Source organism: Branchiostoma floridae, chromosome 13 (genome assembly GCF_000003815.2).
Source record: "Branchiostoma floridae strain S238N-H82 chromosome 13, Bfl_VNyyK, whole genome shotgun sequence".
Classification (NCBI taxonomy): Eukaryota; Metazoa; Chordata; class Leptocardii; order Amphioxiformes; family Branchiostomatidae; genus Branchiostoma; species Branchiostoma floridae.
In genome coordinates this window covers 19411508-19427791 of record NC_049991.1, presented here as the reverse complement: position 1 = coordinate 19427791, position 16284 = coordinate 19411508, and the positions used below count along the sequence as shown (strand labels likewise).

Here is a 16284-nt window from a genome sequence, read left to right as displayed (position 1 = left end):
CTTCCCGAGATGAAATGTCGAGCACAATGATATTGGCTAAAATGAGATTATATTAGAGAAGTTATTACCTGGGAAAACCAAGACTGGCCTTGCCCTGCCCCCACATGTTGGGTTTGCCTCAACACATGACTGCAAATTGCCGCGGAGGTCGAGTATGCAGGTGTCACAGAAGCTGTTTCTGTGCATTGTGAATGTAGACTGTGTGTAACCACAATACTTCATGTATTTTTTTCAGAAAAGGGTTTCATCTGGGCTGTCTTGGAATAAAGCATATAAGAGAATTCTTTTACACAATCAATTTATGTTTGATAATGCCTACCTAAAACATTATACAACCAACTCACATTCCAGTCAACTAAAAGTCGGTACCAAACACAGTCAACAACAACAAACTACATCTAACTGTCAAAACCTAGGACCAATACAGAAAAGAAAGCGCTTCCTCTACCATATGGCTAATACCACTGGAACACAGAACTTAATAGCAAATAAGAGAATTCTTTTAGACAATCAATTAGTAATAATTTTGTTTATGTTTCAGTGTCTCAGACACATTCATCAGAGCTTCTGACTGGAGATCTGCTTCTTGCCGCTATATGTAGCCGATATAGGTGGCGCTTTTGAGACAAGCGTCATACATCCTATATCCAATACTAACTGTAACTGTATTTTCATCATCAATATAAAGCATCTTGATTAGTGTATTTATCTTTTGCTTGACTAAAAACAATGAGTTCCCACCACCATGTCAATGGCTACCCGATGTACTTTCCATCATCATAAGGAAGTCCGTTTTGCAGGCATTACAAAAACTGTTTGACTGTGTGGGTACTGAATGTGACCATCATGTTTAGAACATTTCTATAACTTCAGAGCAAAGCAGAAAAGCTAGGATTTTTGCAACAATCCTTACTTTTCCTTGGCCAAAGACAATGACTTCCATAATTGCGTTAAAGGCTTTACAGCAATTGTACTAATATCTGCCAAAAGCACTACACAATACAACACATGGTGGTACATTGCTGTGCAGGAGTTACAAAGCTGTTTGTATGGTCATTATTTTCATTATCGTCATCATCATCAAAACAAACTAGGATGGCAGAAATTTTCATACCTATCTTTAATTTCTTCTTGACTCAAGACAGTGACTTCCTGGATTGTGTTGAAAGGCTTTGCAACCACTCTCCACAATCTATGACTGAGGATTTTGTGTTATACACAGTATATTGTGCAATCATTGCCATCGACAAAACATTTGTACTTAGTCTACAAACTTCATAATATCTACTTTGTATCAAGATTTTCCAACATATTGTGTTAAAAGCTTTTATTACAACAAAACTTACTTCAAGAGCCAAGGAAATACATCGGCCTGACTTGTGTTATTGCAACCTGTTATCTTTTCCCAGTTTACACTGGTGGTAAATCCATCTAGGATTTAGTCCATTACGTCCCAAAGGTGTGTGTTTTAATGACATTAATGGCTGCCGGCTCACCACAGAGGCCACAACCCTTATCCTTTACTTGCCTTGTTGGAGACAAATTCTCCGGCTGAGCAGATAAAGAGGATAGAAGACTGTAAAATGTGCTATAGACAGGATTACCACATACAGATGGTACAAATCCTACAAACTTATCTTTAGTTGTGATAAAGGTCTGTTGAAGAAGGATGATCAGACTTAAGTTACTCACACACTATATTAGGCTTGCTGGTATCTTTATGGCTCATCAACCACAATTTTTTGTTTAGTTTCTAGGGTGTGAACTTAGTGTGAACTCCCTGCTAATGTACACATTTTGCACCAAATTTGTATTTTTTTGAGAGCATGCAGCAAGGACAATATTTAAGAGTGATTACGGTAACAATGTAACCCGTAACCTTGGAGTGGCCTTCAGGTTACATAGTATTACTTGAAATGACCTTCAGGTCTTGTTACGTGTTGACCATTAAGTAAAAAGAGAAAGGAATAACAATACAGCTCCTGTTCAAAATAAGGTCCATTGTGGAAGTAGTTCAAATATAAACTTCTGTATTATGAAATGCCCACAAATCTTAATTTTTTGTCAATGCAAATAATTGAACTGGTGGACTGTTGCATGGCAAACTGAGAAAAATATTTCTATGCCTTGACTGGGTATGGAATATGATAGAATCAAAGGATCATATTCTCAAGCACACCAACTGAAAAACAAGAGGCAATTAGAAAAGTCCCCTGGCTCACAGGATTCCAACAATAGCCTGCCAGCTTACTAACCCGACACCATTGCTGCTACACCAAAAGGTCCTGACCAGTTTACTGCTGCCCCTTTTCTTTTTGAGATTCATTTAATATCCTTGTGCAGCACACAGCGCAATTACACATAGGGTCTGTATGGGGGCCATTGAAACACAAGAAAAGAGTAGACACGGTCTCCTGGCTCCTGGGAGTCGAACCAGAGCCCACCAGTTTGCAAACCAAGGCTGCTAGCTGTTAAGCCAAAGGGACTGGACCCATTGGAGTTGTCAGTTGTTGGGGCTTGAACCCCAGTGTTACACAACCATTTTCAACTGCATGTACATGTACACTTCACGTCAAATTGTACAGCTTTGGAAATACTCAATGGATAATAAGATAAACAATGTTAGGATAAAACTTAGACTTACAGTTGCAGCAAAGCTTGTTGAAGAGGTGCAATGGTTGTTCTACTCCATACTCTTGGCATGTGCAGTGCAGATGTGGCCACCTGAAATACAAACAGTACACTTAAAATTCACTTAGATTATCATTGACTGCATGCTACTGGACTTTCATAAGATTTGCAGTTGACAGTTGGGAACACCTCAGTGTACTGGAGCTGGCAGGAATTTATTCTCTCCCCAAAACTGATATAGAATACAGAATGGCAATTTCTGTATCACTTGGGGTACCAGCCCAATCACAGGTTCATTTCATTTCATTCATTCATTTGTTCATTCAGCCGTCAGGTAGGATCACCTGATGGCTGAAGACCACAACCTTGTGCTCATGAACCTGCTTGGAGCATTGGATGTGTGTGAGCATTGGTGTTGACAAATACATTGTATGTATGGTGGCTTCTTTGCCCTAACCAAAGCTAGGTACTCATTTACAACTGAGTGAAGTGAGGAAAGTCATGTAAAGTGCCTTTCCCATGGACACAACATCGGGGCACATCATTCAGCAATTCTGAACCCAGGATCTCTGGGGTTTATCCCAAACAACTTACTGATTGCCCCACGCAACACCACAAAATATACTGTAGGTTCAAGTGGCTTGGTGCAAGCCGGGTTTAGCAAGGTTAGACCAAAGAAACTTGTAGCTATAGATCTACTAAGTATTGGACTTGTGTAAGCACCATCATTGACTGATCATACAACTGTATGTTCATCAGTTTAGCTGTTGAAGGTGCTAACTCCTGAACTGGCCTGGCTGTATGTATGTTCAAGCTGCTGGACAGGTGGCACTGGGCAGCGGCTTGGCGCGAGCAGAGTTTAGCGAGGTTAGATCGGACATCGGATGACTTACGGGCGTAATTTCAGGCTTCTCTTCACATTAACATCACATGGCAAGGCTTGGCTGACTCTGGATAAAGACCTATTGACGTAGCAATTTTGCAGCGTGGTCCTACCATTCATTTTGCAAAGTACAACTCTTTACCCTCATTGATTATTGCTGACAGGGGTACACTGAGGGATGGAGCCTTCTGTCTCACATGACAGACTTATAGCACTATTTCTGCAGAAATGCATCAACATTCATCATGGTTACAGCAGACCATTACACCCAGGCCTTTAACACTGACAGAGGCATTAGACAAGAAAGCTTGTCCGTATTGGCGGAAAAGGTGATCAACTTTGAAACTTTCTGTAAATTACGAATCATTGCAGACTTCCCCAATGCATTATTACTCTTTCTTCAGCCAATGAACAATGCACTTTTGTCATATGACCTTGCTGACACTTGACCTCAGGGAGGGGTCAAAGGTGACCAGATCTATTTATGGGAAGTGGGGCGGTACAAACTTCCAGGCACCTATGACCTACTACGATATGTGATTTATAACTTTAATGTGTTGAAAAGGAGGTCATATGCAAGAAAAATGGGTCATCATGACATTCCTGATAAAGGCTGAAGGATCTCAAAAAGTTATAGGGGTATAACATCATATGTCCATTGTCAACCAAAAAAAAATTGTTACTAACCACAACACTTTGCAGCTACCTACAGGTGCCTTTGATTATACCATGTCGTTTTATTTCTTAAGTAAAATATTTCAGTCTGCAACAAAAAAAGAGAGCCTCAAAAGAAACATGGAACAAAGCTTAGTGGCCAGAGCAATCATGATCATTTTTGCAGTTCCTTGGAAAGCTCAAGTGGCAAAATTTGACCAGAGACATTAAATACTTACTTTAGATTAGAAAGATATCAACTGGTCTCTTTTCACAGGGGCAGTGACTGGATGTATGTGTTAGCTTGGAAGTGGCAACAGTACCAGTAGTCTGCTAGCTTAGGGAATGAAATACTTTATCCTTGAGTCCATTAGTAAGGCCTAAGAAAAAAAGTAGCTGTTGTGTTTCCTGTTTCAATCCTGAAAAGGTACACGCTGTTTTTTATCAATGTTTTTTATTGATATGTGCATGGGTCTGTTGGTTAGTTTGCTTTGGAACAGAATGATGTTTTTAAAAGATATCATGATAGTCATTGTTGCATTTTTATGCTTTATTTTCTATTACTAACTCTGTGGACAGAGGCAGCTTTCTTGGCAACTACAGCTTCAATCAACCTTCTGCTGCACGTTGCCATAGTTATGTTTTTAAAAAAATTCCTGTTTCACTGCATGGCACCACAATTGTGCTTCCCCCCTGCAATCCAACACCCCCAGAACACAACAGAAGCCAGTTGGCACAGAAACCTGATGGCTCCTGCGTGTACAGCTAAGCTTTAATGGCACTGCAGGCTTGTCAGGGGCCTATTAATCGGAACACAGCGGGGTAGTAAGGTACACGCTGTTTTTTATCAATGTTTTCATTGATATGTGCGTGGGTCTGTTGGTTAGTCTGCTTTGGGAGCAGAATGATGTTTTTTCAAGATATCATAGGCATTGTTGGATTTTTATGCTTTTTTTTCTTTTACTAACTCTGTGGACAGAGGCAGCTTTCTTGGCAACTGAAGCTTCAATCGACCTTGTGCTGCACATTGCCATCATCATGTTTTTAAAAAAAAATTCCTGTTTCACTGCAAGGCACCACAATTGTGTTGCCTCCCTGCAACACAGCACCCACAGAACACAACAGAAGCCAGTCGGCACAGAAACCTGATGGCTCCTGCATGTACAGCTAAGCTTTAATGGCACTGCAGGCTTGTCAGGGGCCTATTAATCGGTACACCACAGGGTAATAAGGTACACGCTGTTTTTTATCAATGTTTTCATTGATACGTGCATGGGTCTGTTGCTTAATAATAGTTTGCTTTGGAAGCAGAATGATGTTTTTTGAATGATATCAAAGTCATTGTTGGAGTTTTATGCTTTTTTTTCTATAAACTCTGTGGACAGAGGCAGCTTTAATTCTTGGCAACTACAGCTTCAATCAACCTTCTGCTGCACATTGCCATAGTTATGTTTTAAAAAAAATTCCTGTTTCACTGCATGGCACCACAAATGTGCTGCCTCCCTGCAATCCAGCAGCCCCAGAACACAACAGAAGCCAGTTGGCACAGAAACCTGATGGCTCCTGCATGTGCAGCTAAGCTTTAATGGCACTGCAGGCTTGTCAGGGGGCTATTAATCGGTACACCGCAGGGTAATAAGGTACACGCTGTTCGGTGGCCGCGGCAATGAAGTTCAATAAGGGAGTAGCGTGTCTGGCAGGCTGCGCGATGCCCGGGGCGGCTGGGGCCGACGTGATGTATGTTTGCCATTACAGATCAATGTGCAGATAGGTTTGCCCAACAGATGAGCTTGTGGCAGCTCATCCGCAGCCGGTACCACCTCATCAGCGGTCGTGGACACCCCGGCTCGAGGAGGCCTGGTGAAGGATGGGTCACTTCCCCCCGCCTGATTCTTGTCTGCTCTGAGGGATGCGGGAGGGTAATCCGAGTGTCAAGGCGGCCTCTCCGCACTGTTTAGTGACATGGCGTGGCGCAAACTGCCAATCCTAAGTGTTTTTATCCACAGGAGCCAGTCCTGCTTGCCAGTGGAAGTGCAAATGTAGTTGTGCAAATAGATGAAAGTTGTACAAGAATGGGGTGGTCAATTTCTACATACGTGTCAAAGCAGATCCAACCTACCAACATTTAGGCACTTAGACATAGACAGACAACATTTGCTGGCAAATGCAGACAGTCTCCCTCTGAGAATAGCTAGAAAGTTTGTCTTTTTACCTTACCTGGTATTCCAATCTTAGACCTAGCAAATGATGCCAATGGTCATTCACAATGTTGTGATACAATCAATGTCTTCCAAGTTTTCATAAGCCTATTTGGAAAAACTGTTCCAGATTCAATGATTGGGAGCACTTATTATTTTTTCTTTCCTATCTATTGATCCTTCCAGAGCATTTTATTTCATTTAGCCTTAGAATAGGGTAATAACGTCATAATGATAAATCTTATTGCAATTTCTTGCCTGAGCGTAGATGAGGGTTTATTGCAAGGGACAAAAAAAGACTGTGGTAAACAGAATACAATGCGAAGTAAGCAACTACTCTTAGACTAGTCTAAAGTCTAACGCTTAGATTTGATTTATTCATTCAAAAGACTTTGAAGTTTTCACCATCCTTTTCTTTGGAACTGTCACCTCAGAGTCACTACAAGCTGCAATGTTAATCTGTTGCTTCACCTCACGACTCGATACTGACCGGTGTTGATTAGTCTTCGTTGCCTCAAAAAACCTGCAAGCTGCGACAATCTACCCATGGATCAATGCAGCAAAGTGCGCGCTCGCGTGATGTGCTGGGGCATGCTGGGTAATAAATCAGGCATGATGGGTAGGATGTCATGTTGATCATTGCCAAGCATCATCGATATTCATGGTCATCATTGGTCGACCCGCCCAAGGGAAGTATCTAATGGCGCATGTGGTGTAACACGACTCCCCGACACCATGTTGGGTTCTAGAGACAGATCACCTCCCCACTGCACCTCTTGGAAAAGCAGCCAAGACCAACAGGGCATTCCAGTTTAAGCAATGGTTATTGATCGATTGACTAATTAATTTATTACTATGGCTCAATAGTTCTGTATGTTAGCAATCAAGTGGCAAGAAACTCAGAATACATTTGGTACTTTTTTTTTTCAACCTTTATTTTACCTTGATACATCATTCGACCTGAGCCGTTTTTCAAGATTTCAAGGGTTATTTCATTTCACTATGTTGTAATTTATCTCAGCTAAACTGTTGTGTTCTTGCCTTAAATTTTATTTCTTTGACTGGTCTACTGTGGCTGTCCAACTAACGACAGGCTGCTATGGATGACAAAACCTAGTTATTACATGTACAGGTTGGTTGGTTGTGTTAGTTCTTCTAATAATGATGCTAACAAAAAATAAACAACTTGAAAAGAGGGCCACGGAAATGTTTTTATTGATATATGTTAACTTAACAGAATGGTGTTTTTAAAAACGTTCTAAAAAAATTACAAATCATAGTCATTGTGTTCACCTTCTGGGGTAAATTCTTCAAATACCACTCCAGGCAAAAAGACAATGTCAGAGACTATGCTGCCATGACAGAGGTCATAATGTCTATCAAGAATAACAATGATATTAGAAGAACATTGAGTTATATGTACACAAAGTACAAGACAAGCAAAGTGTCACTGATGAAAGATACCGGATGGCTGTCTGAAAAGTCTGACCGTTTCAAAAATCATGTCCAGCTTCTTGAGTTTCAAAACTGCAACTTCAACCTATTATCAGCTAATAAAAAAAGTCAAAATGAAATAAACTATCACTTCCTGAAGGACAACTCACAACTTTTTACCGCATCTTATTTACTCTCCACAAAATCCTCTTCAAGGATGCCAATCATATCAAATCTTAGCCAAATAGGTTTCAAACAAGACGGAAAATCAACTGGGACTTTCTCTCTAAGCCAAATAATTGCTCTAAGTGTAATACCCTCAACTTAAATGTGATTTAGTTTCCAATCTTCCAAGGTTGTCCATGAGAACCTAACTCCCCCTCACAATTTCAGTGCCATAAAAAGACATTGAATGAGACTGCTCTGTATTGATTAAGCAATCTGTCCACTACACTGCAGAAACCATGCGCAATACCAGAGTTATCTACCAGCTTCATATCTATACATGGTTTTGTTTTCCAATTATAGGTCTGGGCCGCGATGTTTCATCAAGAGGATGTAATATTGGAGTAATCTAGCTAAGAGGAGGACCTAGGGAGCCATTGGGAGGTCCCTGGGGATACATTACTGGGTGAGGTAATTTCAGCCCAGTACAATAGCTATCTTTGTAATGGTCAGTGGCCAAAATTTGGATGAGCAATCGAGAAAACCTTGTTGGACATAGATTCTTGCATTTCTTACTCAACAAGGTCGCACCATTAATCAGTTGGTTGTGTGGTGAAGGCGGGTACCTGTAGATGAGTGGAAACTGTGGATGAAGATGGATCAAAGACATGCAAAGGTTAACGTGTGGATCAGAAATACAGAGAGACAGTGAGAGAGAGAGAGTGAGACATAGACAGAGTGAGACAGAGAGACAGAGTGAGACAGAGACAGAGTGAGACAGAGACAGAGTGAGACAGAGACAGAGCGAGAGATAGACAGACAGACAGAGAAAGAGAGAGAGAGAGAGAGAGTGAGACATAGACAGAGTGAGACATATTAGACAGAGTGAGACAGAGTGAGACAGAGAGACAGAGGAGAAAGATGAATTAAAGACATGTAAAGGTTAACGTATCAATCAGATAACCTAGTATAAGACTTAAAACATCATAATCATATGGTTGGGACAGGCTACACGGATGGATCTGAACCCCAGGCCTTGGTCCAGAGGTGGTATTGCTCAGGCAGACCAAGTGCATTATCATGGTGTTACATGCTACATTCAAGGACATCTTAGACAGATTCTGAAGTTAGCTTCACCTGCAAGATGAAATAGGTCTTAACTTAAGTGCCCCTCCTGAGATCAACACTGGAGCCTGCAAGGGATTCAAACCCAGAACCTTTAGATTCTCAGTAAAGAAAAATCTGATATTCCCACCTTTTCTTAACCTTGGTGCTTACTTTAACAGGGCTCAAAATACTTTTTTCAGCATACCTGCACTGGTGCAGGTAACGTTGAAAATTACTTCACCACACTACCTGGATCATACTAAATTTCTGAGGAATCATTGCTATTTTTTTATACTTAGCAGGTGGTAACTAACAGTTAATGCAGCTAATAACAATCTACATACAATGTACACCTGCATCATAGGATATTTATGACTTGTATAAAACCCAGTACATGCATGGACCAGTGCAGGTTAGGTCTAGGTAGACATCAGAAATACCTGCACAGCTCCAATTTTACCTGCACTTACCTGCATATGCAGGTGGTATTTCAAGCCCTGTTTAAAGACCTTATAAACTTCACCCAAACAATTACACTACATAGATCCACACACACACCACTCCTTTCACTTTCCTCTTAGTACCTTCTCACTCACCCGGATGACCACAATAAAACTGATTACCACCTCAGACGCTTAGAAATAGAAATCCTGTTAGCTGTCAGCAGTGTGTGAATGTCATTAGGAAGATTAAAGGAAGGGGTTGAAATCATCTAAGGTTAGAATATGGACCAAACCAAATCATTGCTTTCATCCGCAGACCCTTTTGAAAAAAAATGATAGAAATAAAGTTAAGGAACAAGACTTTTGAAGTTAAACCTGGATTTACCCAAATTTTTGACTGGCCAACTCCAGTCTTTGTCATTTTTGTGATGACTTCTACCAGTATAAAACAGTGCTATGCCAAACATCAAACACAATAAGATTTTAAAATCTCTAAGAGACACCTAGCAAGACATACCAGAACTGCAGCAAAAAGCCTAATGTTAACCGTGGTCAAAGAATAAATTTTCACCAAAATTATTCAGCAACAATATTTTTGTACTACATGGATGACAATAGAATCATTATTACTGGGAAATTTTGACATGTATTGTATTCATAGGGTTCTTAATACAAATTGTAAGAAAGAAAAACACAAGTTGCCAAAGTCTGCATGTGACATTAGCTGAGGCACAGCCTTTGTCTGATTCTTTGACATTGCCAAGTCAAAATATTACATTTTTGTGTTAGAAGTTACAGTTAAGGCCATACAAATCTAATTTCTTGGCTCTCAGATTTTCAAAAGTAAAAATATAGCAAGAGGACATCATAAAGCTAGAGGTTAGGAAGGAAAACTTGAATATGACTGTATTCACGCCATAAAACTGAGTGCAACAAGGCACAAACCTGGTCCTCAGGCTTCATCATTATGTTTTTCCAATAATAGGGTTTTTTTGGAAAACAAAATTTAATCGGAGAACCAACAAATTAAATTGGTGTGGCCCAAACCTTATTCAGAAGGACTTCTACCAACACAGATGAACTTTCAAGGTACAATACAGACACAATTGTCTGCAAGTTGTTTCATTTCAGTGATGCTTAGATTGGATGGAACTGAATCACACACCCTACCTGATTCACCTCCAGCTGTGCCACTGTCTAGCTGTAAACTCTTAAGTTAGCTATCATGCACAAGTTCTAAGCTTTACCTCTTTTTAAAGTACAACTATCTTTTTCTACTTAATATATGCTCATTTTGTATGGAACATGTAACGTGGTCTGGTGGTCACGATATCATGCAGCCTGCTGCCTAGCTATAGTGCCCACAATGTACGTACTGTACTTGTCACAACCTGAGTAAAGTCAAAGTTAAAGTCAAAGATCCCCTACCTGATCCCGCAAACTCAACCAGTCGTTACGTATGTCATCCCGGCGTCATCGCTTCACCCTCTGTTGTACGACGCCTCCACTGACGTCGGTAATAGAATCAGGCGATAATGGGGGGTCAGAGGTCGCCACATTTCTCGTCATGATTGTCGATGAAGCTTCGGAATGCAGATTCCGGGGTTGTCAGGGATGGTCCAGAAACTCCTGTGTGATACCTCTTAACAAAATCGTGTTGTTAGAATGTTAATGTCCAAGATCCAATCAGTGACATTGAAATTCACCAGAACTTTAGCACAATTATCATGATAATAATTATGATAATTAACCTTTAGTACCATGCTAAACTTTTTTCAAACACAAATTTTAAAGTACACACAGAACAAATTTTCAACAACCACTGTTTGCCTTCTTTTAGGTGCTGATGACCAATCCCAGATCATAAACTCGCAAGAGTTACATGAGACACATACATGTATTAACATGCATCTTGCAGACCCTCCTCTACTTTATTTTGCTTTTGAATATTTCCTGGACCAAACCCCCAAACACATGGAACGCCCGCCTTCGTTGTGCCGGTATATTAGTTCAATTTTCATTATCAGTCCAACATCCGTTCGACTGAATCTTTTCAGGTCCGTTTTTTCCGGGCCGGTCTAACAACAAAAACACGTTTTTTACCAAACACCCTACCGGTACCCACCCCTAAGAGTGACATACATTTTGTCATTGACTGTGAGTGACCTATGACCCAACAAGGTAAACCATGACCCCAGGAAGGTGACTTAGGACCCTAGGCAAGATGTCCTATGACCCAATCATAATGGCCCAATAACCTCAAGACAGGCAGAACAAGAACGGGGCCAAGAAAACAGTGAAACTGGGCCATGCTAGATGAGACATGACCATGACTGGGAAGTGGCCTATTAGTATTACTCAAGGTATATTAGTTGGGCCAATACATCAATTACCATAATTATGAAATATTTAAAGCTTTTGTTAATTTCATGCAAATGACTTAACATTAACATGATTTATGCATGGTGTTGTTCATCATTGAATAACATACAGTACACATGTCACAAGTAAAATTCCCAATTCAGATCATCAATCATTAAGTTATTTGCAATTTTTGCATAAATTATGCAAATAAGTTCCTCATTTGCATATTTGATATCTACATATGTTCCACCGATTATAATTAACAAGTGTTACATTTATCGAAGTCCAGTTATTGCAAATAATGGAATCATACAATGTCCTCATTAATTATGCAAATTAATTCCTTAAATGTTAGGGGACTGAAACTTGCCCCACTTTGTCATGACGTTAAAAGCTATCTACCACCCAAATGTCACGACCCTATCACATCTGAGATGAGAGATACATTGAAAAAACTGCTATGATAGAATATTCTCATTAATTATGCAAATGTACTCCTATTTTGCATAATTAGTATTATATCTTGTACAACATTGTCTAAGGTACCTACATACCAAAAATCATGAAAATCCGTAGTTCCCTTCTTGAGTTATCGTCTTCAGAAGTTATTGACAAAAATGCCCCTGCTATCCCAAAACTAGCCGCTAGGGGGCCCAAACTTATGTCATTTCTTTCTGAGCACAAGAGCTATCTAATACTGAAAAATCGTGACCATAGCATGTTCAGAACACCAAGATAGCAAAACCGGAAGTTGCGCTGCAGTACCAAGGGGAGCTGCTAGGGGGCCCAAAATCTAAACATTTCCAGCTTTTATCACACCCTACCAACACACCAAGTATCAAACCAATCCACCCAGCCGTTCTTGAGTTATCTTGTTTACACACACACACACAGACACACAAACGCGGGGTAAAATATTCATGGAGGTAATTATTGTCTGGGATAGTCCAATGGAAAAAAGCGTATTATTGAACTCTTGTACACAGCAGTGACTCTGGTTGCAACTTCCACAACAAGGTTGACACTCATTCAGCTCAAACGTAATTAAGGTTAAAGAAATCCCAACTCATCTTTTTTCTTGCTCCTCTGCAACTTTCATAACAATTGTCACTAACGAACCTTTCAAAGCTCCAAAGCCAAAAAATTAAAAAATGACATGACATGTAACTCTTCACCATCCCTTCATCCCCACCCAGGAACAAAAATTTGTGTGATATCTGAAGTTCAGCCAGTCTGCCTCCAGAATGTTGTTCCATTCTACTGGTCTAACATTCTAATGTTCTGATATTCTGACATTCTAAATGAAATGTTCTAAGCATTTGTTCTAATATTCTGATGTTCTAAATGCAATATTCTACATGTTCTATCATGCAGTTTAGCGGTAAGTTCAGCTCATTCAGAACAGTGGGTGAACCAAACTTACTGCTAAATTGCCAAGTGTTTAGCTATTGATATGTTCTTAAATAGAAAATTGTAGATTTCCGAAAATAGTTTCAGCAGGTTGGTAGTTCGGGAGTTCTGCATCTCGCCACATTTGGGATAGTGTTTGTATCTCGACGCAAAAGCGCCACGTAACGTTACATCGGCTACATATATAGCGGCAAGAAGCAGAACTCCAGTCAGAAGCTCTGAGGAAGGTGTCTGATAGACACCGAAACGTAAGCAAGTAAGTTTAACCTGATTGTGTACAAGAATTCTCCTATATCCTAGAAAATTGTAGAAATTAAACTCCTTTTCACCCTAAGGTATGAACCCCAGGAACAAACATTTGTGTTGGATCCAATAAAGCTCAGTTGAACCCTGCATCACGCCATGCCAAACAAGCTGCTTATATGTAAGATGTTAGGAGCAAACGACTTTCACAGCCGAGGTAGCAAGGGTCGCTCTCTGGCTTCCATTAAATTAGGCAATCCAGGGGAACGGATATCCGATGACCCGCGGGCCCAAACGTGCTGTCGGATTCCGATGGACTTGTGTGGCCCACGTTAACTCGCGATTGATTTCACATTTACGTAATTAGAAGTGAAGTCAGAGGAGAACTCTGGACAAGGTACTGTACAGGGTTCTGCCTAAACACCTCAAATGACCTCAAACCGCTCTAATATGCAGTATACATGGGGCAAATGCCTAGTGTGACGTTGGTAAATACTTAGGACAAGTGCTGCTTTTTTAAAATCCAGAAATGCATAAAAATCTATCCAGAGCACCACACAAGGTTGTTGCTCCATGTACACTGCATATTAGAGTCGTTTGAGGTGTTTAGGCAGACCGTTGTACAGGGCTGTTATCGGGCTGTATCATACACTCTGCAGTGGATAGATATGAAAAGCAATAAGTTAGGCAGAACTGTTAGATAAGACAAAAAGTCATAAGAATCAATGGTTAGTACAATGATAAAAATTCTATCAAATTATTAAGCAATGGTTACTCCAATTAAAAGGGTGTCTGCCAACGTCTTGTTTGTCTAAGGGAGCAGTTAAATATGACAAATCATCTATCTTTAATGACAACAATATTATACAAAGAATAGTTTCTTCTTTATATGTTATTATGGCAAGAGATTTTGCAGACTTCTGTAAATCAATTTTTTCTACAGGTTGTCTTGCTGGTTACATTGGCATCTTGACTTAATATTGTTCTCTAGATAATCAAATTAGTTGTACTGAAGAACTGTAGCTGTAATGAATATTGTTGGCTGTGCATAACAAAATTCTGTATATGATATTTTGGACTATATGGATGACATCATCAAATTTTACTACCCCTGAAAGAGAAAATACAACGGTACCCACCGCTGCAAGGAAACTTAATGTTTTCATGTGCATAGTGATCAAGATGACAAAAGTGTGCTTCCATGTCTTGGAATCTACTAATTGTCTTTAGTTAATTTGCCCGATTAAAAATCATTTAGCTAGTGAGAAAAACTTAATAATCAACCCACTGGGCCAACGAGAAATAAAATGGCTGGCGAAGTGACTACGGGATTTATATATCCGTGAGTCTCACGTGCAGCTGAATTTATGATAATTACATCAATATACATCCCTGGAGGGAAGTTTCCGAGAATTTATGATTGCGCAGGAAATGAGTCATTCTAAAAAGGAATCTGCGGCTGACAGTTTCCCATTAATTAATCTAATTACTCTCTCCCACGGCCGTTACGTCTCAGATTTTTCCTACACCTCGAGGCCTGCGTCTTAAGATTTCGCGAGATAAACTGATTTAGGGGACGTCGCCAGATTGGATTACGCCGCGACTCCGATCCGATCTGAGTCCATCTTTGCCGAATTAACAGCTCGTTAAGGAAAAGTAATTAGCCTCCCCGCGTTATCGCTAAGCTCCTAAACACCAAATGATCTGTGCTCGCTGCCTGGCGCCACGATTGCAGCCAGGATAAGGGATATTCATGGAGTCCTGTGCAGGCAGTGGTTTAGGAGCTGTCGTGGAAATCCTGCGGTAATCAGTCACCTGCTCTGTTGACAAACCGTGCTGCTGTTATCTCTGAATAAGAAGTTAATGGTGCAGAAAAGACTAAGTTTTTACTGGCAGGTTTACTCCATAAAGGACTGAGGTGCGATGATACATCAGGAAAGTGTTATTTTACAGCATTTTTCAAGCTTTTTCAGCGGAACGTCTCAAAAAGTTACATGGATGCTCGAAACTTTTGTGACCAAGTTAGCAATTATACATTTTTGGCTAGAAATTGAGCGTTTCTGACAAAGCAGCATAAAGACGCATATGTATTAGTTCCATTTGCAGCACTGCCTTTTACAAAAGTCATGAATAAAGCTATTCATTCCCCCCAATAGCTCAAATTCTGCTACAATTACAGTACAAATTCTGAGGCAATCAGTCACTTGCTCTGTTGACAAACCGTGCTGCTGTCATCTCTGAATAGGAACTTAATGGTGCAGAAAAGACTACTTTCCTTACTGGCAGGTTGTACTGTTGTTACCTCCTTAAAGAACTGAGGTGTGACTATGCATTAAAAAAAGTGTTATTTTACAGCATTTTTAAGTCTAGCTTTTTCAACAGAACATCTTGAAAAGTCACACCAATGCTCAAAACTTTTTCGGCCAACTTTACATCAAACAATTTTATTTCAAAAACTAGGCACTTTGACAAAAGTGAGCCTCATGCCTTTAATACATATGAAGTAGCTTTCTCTGTAGAATTCCAGCAGCATTGCCTTTTACACATTACTGTAAATGCCATTTTTTCCATGGAAGTAAGAGACTACACTGCATGGTGCTACCGTTAAAACCACCATGAACAGTCCTTTTTCCCGCTACCGTGAAATTAAATCTCAGCAAACTTAGATGAATTCACAGTATATGAAGCTATGCATCCCAAGACTTGAATCTTGTGAAACCACTCCTTTAGCACGTGAGATCGTGGTGCAGTC

General features: G+C 40.1%; 1 long non-coding RNA gene across 1 annotated transcript in view; it reads right to left on the bottom strand.

Annotated features, from left to right (window-relative positions):
• Positions 1-2635: 2635 nt before the first annotated feature.
• The window catches only part of LOC118429617, a 15649-nt gene continuing 2000 nt past the window's right edge, over positions 2636-16284 (bottom strand). The window contains exons 2-3 of the long non-coding RNA XR_004832758.1: positions 10944-11155; positions 2636-2724 (exon numbers count right to left, since the gene is read on the bottom strand). This is a non-coding gene — a long non-coding RNA (uncharacterized LOC118429617). The remainder of the gene's footprint in view (positions 2725-10943; positions 11156-16284) is intronic.